Genomic DNA, 13,200 nt, shown 5'->3' on the forward strand with positions numbered 1-13,200 from the left:
TCAGTGGCTTCCCCTTCCCAATGTATATTCCGTGTCCTGCCCGTGACACTGCCCCTTTAAAGCTTCATCTGCTTCACTCACCGTTCCAGGGTGACAGCTTGCTCTAACTCCCATGACTTCCATACTCTGGATGGCAGTCCAAGCCAGCCTAAGAAAAAGTGTGACCACCTTATGTGAAAAATAACTCAAGCACCTAGAGCTATTGGTACAGATCAAGTGGCAGAAGAGTGTTTGGCCAGCAAGCACAAACCCCAGTACCACACACACACACACACACACACACACACACACACACACACACACACACACACGCACACACACGCACGCACGCACGCACACAAATCATGTCTTCTTTTTGGAAGCTACCCAGATATTCTTACTAATAATGACTTTCCAGGAACTCTCAACTGAGAGATAGGACCAGGTCTCTTGCTATTTCCAAACGCTCCCTGAGGGCAAGAGTTTTACAAGGGGAAGAGAGCCACTGCATTCAGAGAAGGGATGCTTTTACCCTAGCACTCAGGGGATCTGGGGACAGTAAGAAATCTCAACACCTTCAAAAGAAGAATTTCATTGTGTGTTCTTTAGTTATCCAGAGAAATTTCTGAGAGTTAATTTCTGATTTCCTGCATTTTAGTTAGATGCGAATAAAATAAGAATTTGGGAAATAAGTTTTCTTAGAAGTGCCAAAAGAAAGAGAGGGAGAAAAAAGGGGAAGAGAAGACATAATAGATCTCTTACATTAATTTCACAATTAAGAATCATCCTAAACCAGATGCTATTGGCTCATACCTGTAATCCTAGCTACTCAGGTGTCTTGAGATTTGAAGACTGTGGTTCAAAGCCATTATGGACAGGAAGGTTTGTGAAACTCTTATTTCTAATTAGTCACATATGCACATGCACACACACGTGCATGCGTGTGTGCGCACACACACACACACACACACAACACACACACATAACAGAAGTATGTAGCTCAGGTGGTAGAGCACTAGCTAGGCCAGGCAAACATCCCAGAGACAGCTACCTCCCATGAACCAGCAAAAATCCAGAACTGGAGGCATGGCTCATGCAGAGAACATGTATGACTGAAAAAGCCAAGTGAAACTGCAAGTTCTGAGTGTAAGGCATAGCACTAACACACACACACACACACACACACACACACACACACACACCCCACACACAAATCATCCCTATAGATATTTACATAAACACACATACACACAAAAAGGATCTTACATTCAATGTGCTGAAATTTAAGTGTACCTGTGTTTCAATACTTAATTTAATGGCCACAAATAACATTCCCCAGTTGTTTCTAGGAGTTCAAAGGGCAGATTGCATTGTGCCCTGTGCTGTTTTATGTCTCATTTGGTGAGAGTCTTTTCGTTGGTGGCTGAAACAAAAGTCAATCTCTAAATAGGACTGTTGTTGCCACCTTTTGAATTTTAGCACTTAAGCCAATCATCACAGATGCAGACTAATGGACAAAAACAAAAATGACAGACAAAATACTTACGTTAATTCAGAATGTACTTTTGGGACAATCATCCTTTTGTCTGTTATTTTTTTTTTCAGTAGATCAATTCAGTAGACATCTACCAAGGGTACAAAATGGATTGAGCACTTTTAATTCCTATGCAAATGAAAATAGAGATCTCCCAATATGTTGGTCCTCATACTTTTTTTCTCTAAGTTTCCCAGTCACCAAAGACAAAGAAATTTTATTAGTTGATTCTACGTTGTTTTATGTTTCCCTGCCAGTAAACAAATGGCCTAAGCCAAATAGCCCCAAACTAACAACAGAGGAACAGGACAAGTGGAGGATTTCACATTTTCTTGTAAAAACAAGCAGCCCATTCAAACAATAAACAAACAAGAAATGGAGGCCTGGATGTATGACACAAGTGGTGGAGCACCTGCCTAGCAATTGCTGGAAGGAGGTGGAGGAGGAGGAGGAAGAGGAAAGAAGCACAGCACAAGTAAAATCACTGGACAAAGGGGATGGAAGCTGGGTGACCTCCATCCTACTTTTATGTAAATTGTAGGCCAGCACAAGCTTCTTTTTTTTTTTTTTGTCGCTCGTAGGGCTTGAACTCTAGGCCTGGGTGCTGTCTCTCAGCTCTTCAGCTCAAGGCTAGCGCCCTACCACTACAGCCACAGTGCCACTTCTGGCTTTTTCTGCTTATGTGGTGCTGAGGAATCAAACCAAGGGCCTCATGCATGCAAGGCAAGCACTCTACCACTGAGCCACCTTCCCAGCCCCAAACAACCATCTTTTCTGTTGCTTTTGTATTACTGGAACCTAGAGTAAGATATTCAGCAGACCACAATTATTCACTTAAGTCTTACAAACTGAAGGCAGTGTGTTCCCATTGGAAATTAAGAGGAGACTTACAAAGAGACTGGGAAAGGAAGTGGATAGAAAGATTCTGTGGCAACCACTAAGAAAGAGGTGGTCTTCAGGATGCATGAAAGTGATATGTAGGCAGGAAGTGGGTTGGATAGCTCTTCCTAAAGATTTAACATCATCTTATGATTGGAAGGATTTTAGGCTAAACATAAACACATTAGATCATGGTAAATGGTGGGAGACAACTGAAAAACCCTCACTGAATGTGATGATGCATGGATGCATGTGAAAGGCTTAGAGTGGGAACAACTCAAGTTCCAGATGAATACAGACCCAGGTCTCCTCCTAGTCTTGTCAGTTAGAAGCCAGTGGTCCAGGGAAATTCCCAGACTGTAAGACTTGGGTCTTCATCTCTACTACTAATCAAAGGCCTATCCAGCAAGACTGCTGGATACTATGCATTCTCTGAGAAGTCTGTGTGTGTGTGTGTGTGTGTGTGTGTGTGTGTGTGTGTGTGTTGTGTATTCAAAAGAAATTCCATTAATTAAATTCAGACTTAGTTTTTTTTTTTCCTTTTGTTGGTAATGGGGCTTAAATTCTGGGCCTGGGCACTGTACCTGAGCTCTTCAGCTCAAGGCTAGTGCTCTACCATTTTGAACCACTTCCTGTTTTCTGGTGGTTAATTGGAGATAAGAGTCTCACAGACTTTCCTGCCTGGGTTGGCTTTGAACTATTTTTCTCAGATCTCAGCCTCCTGAGTAGCTAGGATTGCAGGTATGAGCCACAGGTGCCTAGGATTACAGCTGTGAGCCACCAGTGCCTAGCTCAGTGCTTACATTTTAGATGACAAATTTCAAAATTTGGGTGTGAAAGACCCATACTTCTAGGAGGCTCCTAGAATTTAAGCTTAGGATCCCCTCCTCCTCCTCTGCCTCCTCTATTTCTTCCTTCCTTCTCTTCTGCCCTGCTTGTCTCTTGGGGGCTTTTTCATCCTCACAACTATTTGCACTCATTTCAGCACCATCCAAAGTCTAACCATTGCTGACAAAGGACCAATTATGCTGAAGAAAACAAATTCAAATTCAAATCTCATTGTAATCGTCATCATGGGCTGTCCCAGCCAGGCATGAGAATACCTGGCCAGGGTCTTGAGGACTTAACTCACCAGATGTATTCTTTTCTCCCAGGAAATCCAGGCAGATAATAGGGATAAATCACCTAGCTCTAGTGCTGTGTCCAGCCTCACATCTCATTTCTATCTCCCTGTACCCTGTGACAATGCGTACCCTGTACCCTCTAACAGAGGTTCCCACTTCTCTTCTGACCTCTATGGCTGAAGACAGGGTTAACAGCAGGGGATACCCAGGGTGAACAGCAGAATCTGGAGGGCGGCTTCATCCTCCCTCGGGGACCTCCTTGACTCCTAGCACAGCTTGGACCTAGTTCTCTGCTGACTTCTGTACATTCACCTTTGATTGTGAGTTCCATGTTGCCTGAAGCAGGGGAGAGGTTGGGAGAGGGGTAGAGATGCTCTCCTGGCCAAGTAGATCCCCTTTTGTGCAGACCTTTCAACCGAGGCAGGTGTGGATCATTTAGTCTGTCCACCATCAGCCATCACCTTACAGAACCTATGTGTCTTCTTCCCACAGATATCAGACCAAGCCTCTGACTCCAGAGAGTGGAGAAAATGTGGAAATGGAATGGCAGTGCTCTCCTGACTAGGCGCCCCTGTGTGGAGGGCTGACAGCAAAGGTGGAGCTGATTTATTTAGTGCTCTGTTTCTGCAGGGGTGGGAAAAGGTTCATCTATTCAGCTTGATGCTTCATAGAGCTCACCTGCTCTGCTCTACTGTCAGGAAGCTGGGACTGGAGACCAAAGGCTTCACTTCTCTCCATCTCTCAGGCTGGTCAATGCCCTTCATTTCCAATGCTTGCCTGGGGCCACTCACACTTGACAAGAGGCGTGGAGCAGACTTCTCTGTACTCCGTCCTCCCTCCATGTTCTCAATTTAGTTCTAGGCAAAGCCTATTCCCCGTGGGCTTCAGTATACTCCCCTCAGACTCTAGGAATGTTTATGGGAGTATCAGGCTGGCCATGCTGTCCAGGGCCTTCCATGGCTGACCATAAGGCTATTGATGGTGTCTGTACCATTTGTTCTCCCTCACAGCCCTATCTTTGGTTCTTCCCAAAGCCTGACCCTTCTTCATATATAGACATCAGTGTGCTCCCCTCAGACCCTGCATATCTCCCTAGAGGGAAGAGGGTAGGTGGCAGGTCCAGATGGACCATGCATTCCTATGTCTTCCAGGACTGAGGTTAGGGGTTGAGATGGACTCTTTGGTGCTCCTCTACCACATCGTCTGAATCCCCTCATTCCATTCCTCTACCAGAGTATCTCCTTTGTTCCTTGCACATCCTTGACTCCAGCCCTCTGTGGACCTCAGTCTGTTCCCTTCAGACTCTCAGAGGCCCTGAGGATGGAAAAAGGGTGAGGGACATGGTCAGGTTCTCTAGCACTGACTATGCAATTGAGCTGCAGCATCCCTGATTGTGGTGGGCAGTGTGATGATACATAGGTCTCCCAGTGCAGTATCTTCCCCATCCTCATGTGAATTTATGAAAAATTTACTTTTCTGTAGAAGTGGGGAGGGGTGGAGAGCATCAGATGATTTAGGCTTGCATCTTGCTCCAATGAAACTAATGCCTCTGGGCCTTGAATAACTGATATTGGGAAAACCAGCATACTGAATTATACCCAATGTATAATCATTCTTCCCACTGGGAATGACTACACAACAGTTCTTTGTTCCTCATTCTTAAGATACTTTTCTGTACCTTCTAAAGTTGCTAGAGCGAGCAACTGTGGCTGAATAAGTCTTGTGTGGAGAGCACACTGTAACAATTCAGTTATGGGCTGAGAAATTCTCCTCTAGTGACCTCTTGCCATCTGAATCTTGGGCACAATTAAGCTGAGCCAGAGGATCACTAGGCCAGGGCATGACATTAGAAACCCTCCCTCAGCACATGGGTCATGGCTCCTTGACACTACGATAAAAGGATTAGAAGGGAAGAGACTATTCAGGCTGATTGAAGTGCACCCAGCCAAGGAAATATAGGGAATAGTGGTCTTTGACTCCCACTTCAGGATCTGATAGAACAGTTTGGTGCCAGAAAGTTACAGGAATTCAGAATGTTCCAAGTCTAGTTTTCCACAGTCTGCATCCCAGGTACCACACCTACCTGTAACAGTCCACCGAGCTCTCCCATCTCTGCAGGGTGACTGGCGTGCAGATCCCTCTTCTCCATGTACTGTGTTATGAAGACCAAACCAGAGATAAATGTAGTTTCAGGGTGGCACCACAAGATCTAGGCCATGTTGAGGGACACCATCAAATCTGAGCCGTCCAGAGGAGGGAATCTGGGAAAGAGAATTACTCGGGGCCATGAGGGGAGCAAAGGAGGAACAGTCAGCAGGGAAAACAAGGATCAATGTTATCACAGATCTGCCTGCTTACTCTGGACATCTGTGTGAGTGCTTGTGCCCCTATATGAGTATGAGGGCAAAGCAAAAGTAAATTGTGAAGGAAAAATGCAAGAGCACAAAGAAGAGGTCAGTCCTCATGGACAGAGTGCAAAACACCTGAGAGCTTTTCCCTGTGGGAATGCTCATCAGAAGTAGGGGTCATGACCTCCAGAGGGAGGGGCAGTGGATGCTCTAGGACCTTCAGGTTACTTACAGTTCTGAGCTCCTAGGACCCTACTGAGTCTAACAGTGCTCTACAAAGACACAAAAACAGGGTCAAGATAACTGAACCACAAATAAACAGGATCAAACTAGTACTCAGCTATCAAAAAGAGTTCCTATGGAGCCCCACAAAGACACGAGTAACTCAACCATTAACAGAGTCAAAGGCATTTCCTACAGGAGAAAGGACTCCATGAATCTAGGAGAAGAGTAAATGCAAACTTTCCCTCATCCTGAGCCTCTGAGTCAAAGGAACAAACAGGGGAGGTGGTGGTATTCTCCAAGGCCCATAGGACAATAAGGGAAGAAAAGGGAAATATGAAAAGGACTCAGAGTAGAGAAGTCACAGAGAACTCACCCTTAGCCTGCACACCCAGCCCTCTTGTATTGTACTCACTCTGCAGAAGCAGGGTGCTGAGCACCCCAAGAGAGACAGAATGACAGCAAGCTCCCAGAAACAGCAATGCTCGGGGAGGCTAGGAAGAGCCACTGTGGATGACAGAGGATGGTCTGAGACACACCCTCAAGGCTCTGAAGGCCTTTTGTGTGGGCAGTAAGCAGGCAAGCTGTTCCCCAGCAATAAGAAGGGGAGGAAGCATGAGCGAGAGCTGTGTCCTTGGCAAAGGAGACAATGGCTTGATTCAAAGAGCAGAACTTGGAAATGGCAAGGGCTTCTTAAAAGAAAAGTGTGCTGCACAAGGTGGATGCAAGGGTGGTCTGCAGAGGAAGGCAGACCTGTGAAAGACAGATACACACTCACTCCTGACATGGGGCAGAAGCAGGGGTCCTAGAAGAACCCACATGTTTGCAGTGGCTGCCCACGTCCTGTGTGCGCTAGATGCTCACGCACAGGCTCTACATTTGGAAGTGGGAGGGGATCTGCCCATGCAGGAGAAGGAGACTCTCCAATAGATGACTGGAGGTGGTGACACAACTCTCAGAAAGGGTCCATTCAGTGAGATCGACAGAGAAACAGTGAAAAGAATACAACCTAGATGTCAGCAATCAGCTCATTCCCAAGGTTTGTGCTGCTCCATTGTTTGCAATGAAAATCAAAACAGAGACATTTCTGGTCCTCATCACAAGGCTTAGCCCAATATTACCCCCATCCTATGTGCAACCTGCCAGGGTGGTTCTTGCAAGACCTCTCCCCACTGCCTAGGACTTGACCTCCTGACTAGATGACAGACCTGGCCTTTCCTGTTTCCACTCACAGCTATGGAGAATGTTGGGATATGCATCTCACTTCTAGTATGCCCACCAGAGCAGAGCAACTCACATTTATTTGTGTATTTATGTATGTATGTATGTATGTATTTTTGTCGGTCTTGGGGCCTGAACTCTGGGCCTGGGCGCTATCCCTCAGCTCTTCAGTTCAAGGCTAATGTTTTACCACTTGAGCTATAGCTCTTTTCTGCTTATGTGGTGCTGAGGAATTGAACCCAGGGCCTCATGCATGTGAGGCAAGCACTCTACCACTTAGCCACCATCCCAGCCCAGCACCTCATTTTTAGTATGCTCACTAAAGCAGGAACAGTTGGGAATTTTGGGTTAGGAGACTTGTAGCAGCCATGTTCTTTGAAATTTTGACTCCTTGATTAAGGTCCAATTCTTCAGATAGAACACAGGGAAAACAACAGCAGTGGACACTCAGAGCTCTCTTGTTCAGGACTGAAAACTCTCAGGAGTTATTGGGATGTTGCATAGAAACTACTATACTCCAAATGGAAATAAGTCCAAGAGGAAGATGTGGCATGAATGGGAATTATAGTTAAGTGAACCATCCCCAAGAGCCCCCTCCTATGGAGAAGGTCTTGTCTCTATCTCACCTCATGGCCTCATGTTTCCTCAGGCTTCTCCAGGGAGAGACTAGGTGCCTCTCATTAGACGAATTACAGCCCTTTGTACTTCCAATGGGACTTGGCAGGTACTGTGTCCCAGGAGGCCAGCTCCCTAAAATCAGTACAGATAGGCTTGACTTGGAGAAACTCTGAAAGCTGAAGGCCACACACCCTGACAAAGGCATTGCTCAATTGCTCTCCAGGTTACAAGGGTCTAATGCAGAGGGTTGGGGCTAAGGTCTTTAAAATGACTTCAAAATTGCAGCTTTCAGCACAGGGCTGCCAGACAAGACAGTGGCTGACATTCCAGGCTATGAAAGCTGCACTGTGAAAGGAAAAGCCCTAGTAGAGCCTACCATGCCATGACCAGGAACTTCAAGCCACAGTAACACCTCACCCTGTGTGAGCCCAAAGGGTAGAGAGGACTGGGGTTGACCCAAGTCGCTGGGACCCAGACTATGCAAGACTAGACTTTCATTAGGTTTTCAGTAGGAGTTTATGGGGAACAGAGTTGTCATTTACAAGTGGATCCAAGTGTGAAGAAGTTGCTGAAGGGAAAAGACATGGCGTCTGCATGCCTTACAGAACAGTGGGCACCAGGAGATGAGGCCTGAGCTTACAAAGTGCTCCTAGGAACACAAGAGGAAGACCAACTGTTCTTCCAAGTATTTCAGAGGCAGGACCTAGAATTTGGCTCTCCAGGCAATGCTCAGGGAGCAAAGGGAAACTTGGTGGCTCTGAGAGATGGCTGGAACCCCCAGCTGTAGCCATCTGTGGTATAGAAGAAGGAAACAGGGTTGATGGTTGTGGGGCCATGTCCTGGGAAATTTAGATTTTAAGAGCAGCAGAGCAGAAGAGTAGGGACTTGTTCTACCCTTGTGAAATAGGCTTTAATAAGACATTCCTCAGGACTGTCCACCCAGTGAGACATCCTGGGGCCAATGGAAAGAAGTGCCTGCCTGTAAGATTCAGCCTTGCAGTGCAAACCTCACCTGGGCTCCTTAGACCTCAGACAAGAGCCTCCTCCTTTCCAGCAGCTGCCATGCCTTCAGAGTATCCCCCAGTATTACACTGTAAGGTTTAGCTTAGGACCCCAGGCTGATCCCAGGCAATCACCAGAGCCAGCAAGGACACCCCTCCATCCTCAACCACACCCTCACCATACTCAACACCACAGCCCTGCTCAACTCCTGAAGCTGCCCCTCACCCTACTAGCATTCTCCCAGCACCCCTTCAGCCCACACATGAACATTCCCACGATAGCCATACTCTACCCTGAGCTCTGTGCCACCTCACTTCACCCCTCACCACACAACCTATCTGCACTTGCAGCTCCGCCCCTATGTCCACCTAGGCAATCACAGCCCATCCCCAGGTCACTCCAAGGCCCCAAGATGCCTCCCTTCTCATGCTCCAACTCTACCAAACCATTTAGACAGGAATTGTCCTCAGCCCAGACCACAAATGCCTTAAGCCCCTAAAGTACTCACTTCCATTTATCTCAGCTCCAACCACAGTCTGTGCCCCACCTTTTCAGGATTCACAACACCACTTGGCCTCACGTTTGGCCCCCCTCCAACCTTGCTGTTGTACTTACATCACCTTGCCACTCTTCCTTCCACTGGCCCTTCAAAGACCCTATTCCAATCAACCAAAGTGGTCAAAGCTGCCCTATTCCACCAGGACCCACCCTTCAAGTCTTTTCCTGTTCCACCTGAAACCCTGCCTGAACCTGCCTAAAAGCTTTAAGCCCTTGTATCACCCGAAAAGCCTGCTTCCCCCCCCCCCTCCTCCAGAGAAACCCCTGCCCCTCTCCACCTAAAACCCTACCCCCACCTTAACTCAGTTCTCACAACCCCAGAAGAGCCTATATACTTCCAAGGAACATATCTAAGCTATCTCATCTCCTTCCTCCCCTCAGGACCCTACTGGCTACCCAGATCCAGCCCCTCCAGGTTCCTGCCAGATTCCTTTTCTCTTCTTCCTCTCACTCCAACCTGGTAACTTCACTCTAGACCCTTGCTATGGGAATAATGTACATATGTGCCATGTGTCCTACAGTGTTTCCTAGCAACCAGCCTCTGCACATGAGCACATGACTTCTTGTGTAGGTGCATGATTGCACAACTGGGGTTGTGCATCAAGGACCAGTGGCCTAAGTCTGCAAGTGAACCTACTTAGTTCTCATCTTCAAAGGGGCATCGAAGGCCCGGCTGCCCAGGGCCTTCATTTGGGATGCTCTAGGTGACAGCAGCTTCCAAGTCCAGAATCATATATGACAGGCATCCTCCTCTTTACCTTGCAGGACAAGGCAAGGAGGCCCAGGAGCCCCATCACTTGGCCTCAATTCTGAGCCCTGAATAGTGAAGGAAGGTTGGTGTGTGGGGCACTGACTTTGTGAGGATGAAGGGCACAAGAAGCTGTGTATTTGACCCTCCTCACAAGGTACTGCTGGCTTGGGGTTTCCCTCACTGTGGGGTTCAAACCCCTTTCAAGGGGCAACCTTTGTCTGCCCTGTCCTACCAGACTGTCACCTTGATTTCCAAGTATGGGTGCAAATGGCCTGATTGATGTCAGCTAGTGAAGGCCTCTGTGCTGCTACCTGAACATCATCCACCCATCGCACTCTGCCCCATGGCTGGGGACTATCTGAGACCCTAGCCTGTGAGGTGTCCAAATCCGTGTCCTGTGCCACCACCTAGCAGGTGCGGACTGAGGATGGAAACCCTGAAACATGACTGTGTGGCTATGAGAGGGGCCGGGGGCTGGGCACTTTTCTACTGTTAGAGTGTACATGCTTCCCTAAGAACATAGCCCATTTATTGAACTGGCTTTCTGTTCTTCTGCATGGTACCATGTGTGATCCTTGGTCCAAGCTGGGAAGGAACTTCTCACTGTGAAAGTGAGGTGCACAAAGCTATTCCCCGTGAGGCCAAACCTCCTAGGCCCTTAATGGATTGATTGCAGTGCTCACTGAGTAGAAGACCATCATGACTACTTGGACAAATGTATTATACTTGACCCAAAGACCCCTTTTTGTTAAACCAGTTCTCACTAGGATTCTACTCAGGCAGCTCATGCTTTTTCCTTGGGAGTGGGTGGTGGTGGTGACAAGATTTGGGTGGGTTAGGAAGCTGAGTGGTCGGAAGTAGGCAAATCTCTTGTAGTTGTATCTCCCAGTAGAATAAATAGACCAGGACAAAGCTAGGAGAGGCAAAAACTTACATCATAAGTAAGCCACAAGCAAGGACTTGGATGATCCTTTGTCACCCTAAGTAGAATGATGAGTCTCAGGACCATGAAGCCTTTGAGGAAAGAGCACCTTTGGCAGCTGGAATGTACATGGCAGGTGTCTGTGGGAGATCTGCTGCCATGTGCCAGCATCATAAATGGGCCTGCCATTGGACCTGGACATCCTCTTCACCATGTCTTCAGACAAGCAGCGTCAGAGACAATGTCATTTCTAGTATCAGACAGTGGAAACAAGGTGGAAGTGGCGTTGGGTGGAGCAGTAGTTACGTCAACACAGACAATGAACAAATATGCATGAGGTCCTACGTCTGTGACATGGGTCCACATGAGATCACACTTGGTCCAAGTCATGAGCTCTGGTAGACACCAAGGAGGTATGCCTAGAAGCTCTGGGGTAGGAACCAAGCAGATCTGCACCTTCAGCCTTTGGGTGCTGAGAGGATGGGTGGGGCTGGTGTAGGACAGGCAGGCAAAGTAGCAGAGCTGAGACTGTCACTCTACTAAATCCAGTGGCTTGGCTGCAATGTCCCAGCTATGAAGGAGGCCCTTTCTCCTCTGTGCTTCCAGGGTCAGTGACCTCTCTCAAATCACTCACTGCCCACTATCCTCCCTGTGGCTTTCTCTTTCTGTCTCCTCCTAGGCCATGAGATCCACAGGATGGACTCAAACTATCCCAACCCCTTGTATTTATCCTATGGTGGAGAAGGGTGTCAAGTAGAAGCTGGGAACTCTTGAGGTCAGTGCGATGTCAGGTGACCTGGGCTAGGTTGAGGAAAGGTGCAGCCCTTTGGCTATCACCCTTAAGGACTGTGATGTGGCACACATCTGTGTTCACACCCAGGGAGTTTCTGGAACGTGAAGTGTGGCTACTATTCTTCCAACAACCTTTTACTGGTTTTCTCTGAAACCCAGTGAAGAAAAAAGGTTTTCTAGTGACTGTTATCTCTAAGAATCCCCACCTCCCTCCACCAGAGTACCAAGACATTTTGGAATGGCCTGTCTCTCATGAATGAGGAGACAGTAGTGGTCCATTCCTTGCTGGATGGGCAGCTTGCAGGCCTGCAGGATCTTGTGAGTAGAAGCCCTCCGATGATATTTCTGGCAGTGTTGATTGGGGAGCATCCATGAAGAAGTGATACTCTGCTTCAAACACCTAAATTGTTAGTGACTCCCCCTACCCAGGTGAGGACCTGGCTCTTTCTGTCTCCTGACCCCAAGCTAGGTCCAGGGTACCAGATCTTCCTGCACTGCCCTCAACCCTGTGGAATCCTCTACTGGCAATGCTGCTGCTCCAACGAATGACATCAAGGGGAAGCAAAGCGGGAAGGGTATATGCCAACGATGCGTGAGCAGTCTGGAACGTTCCAAACAACACAGACTCAAGAATATCATTTAATTTGTTTATTATTTGACAGGACATTTTGGGATTCATGTTTATTTAAATAAAAGAATGGGTTCATTTTTAGGACATGTTCATTTTTACTGTTCTTCAATTGTCTAGGAATTCAGATTCTTCCATGTTTCTTGATGTACTCACAGAGGTCACAATTGCAATGTGATTTTATCTTCACTTCCGGCGGCTTGTTTATAATATTCGGAGGCTGATTTGCATACGTCACTGGAGGTGATTCCATCGGCATGGTGAAATTGTACGTGTTCTGTGTAGGAACTTCAAATCTATAATTGGGGGTGCCTGTGTACAAGGGTTGCACTTGCCTTATGCCATAATTCACAGGCATATATTGGATATTTGTAGGTATGCTTGCCCAAACTGGTTGCTGAGGGATTTGTTTTATCAGCGGAGGGGCAGGGAGTATTAATGGCTGCGCAAGTCTGTGTCTTGGGATGTTGGAGACTTCCCTCTGGAAAAATTCATTTCTTGCTCTCTCAGACTTACGAGCATATGGTGAGTCATTTCGGGCCAGTGATAGCTTCATTCTTGGTGCAATTGGCCTCCATGATGAATGTTGTGCAGGTTGCTGGAGTGGAGTTGTTATACATTG

This window comes from Dipodomys spectabilis, unplaced genomic scaffold (assembly GCF_019054845.1).
Source record: "Dipodomys spectabilis isolate Male_0828 unplaced genomic scaffold, ASM1905484v1 ptg000060l, whole genome shotgun sequence".
Lineage (NCBI taxonomy): Eukaryota > Metazoa > Chordata > Mammalia > Rodentia > Heteromyidae > Dipodomys > Dipodomys spectabilis.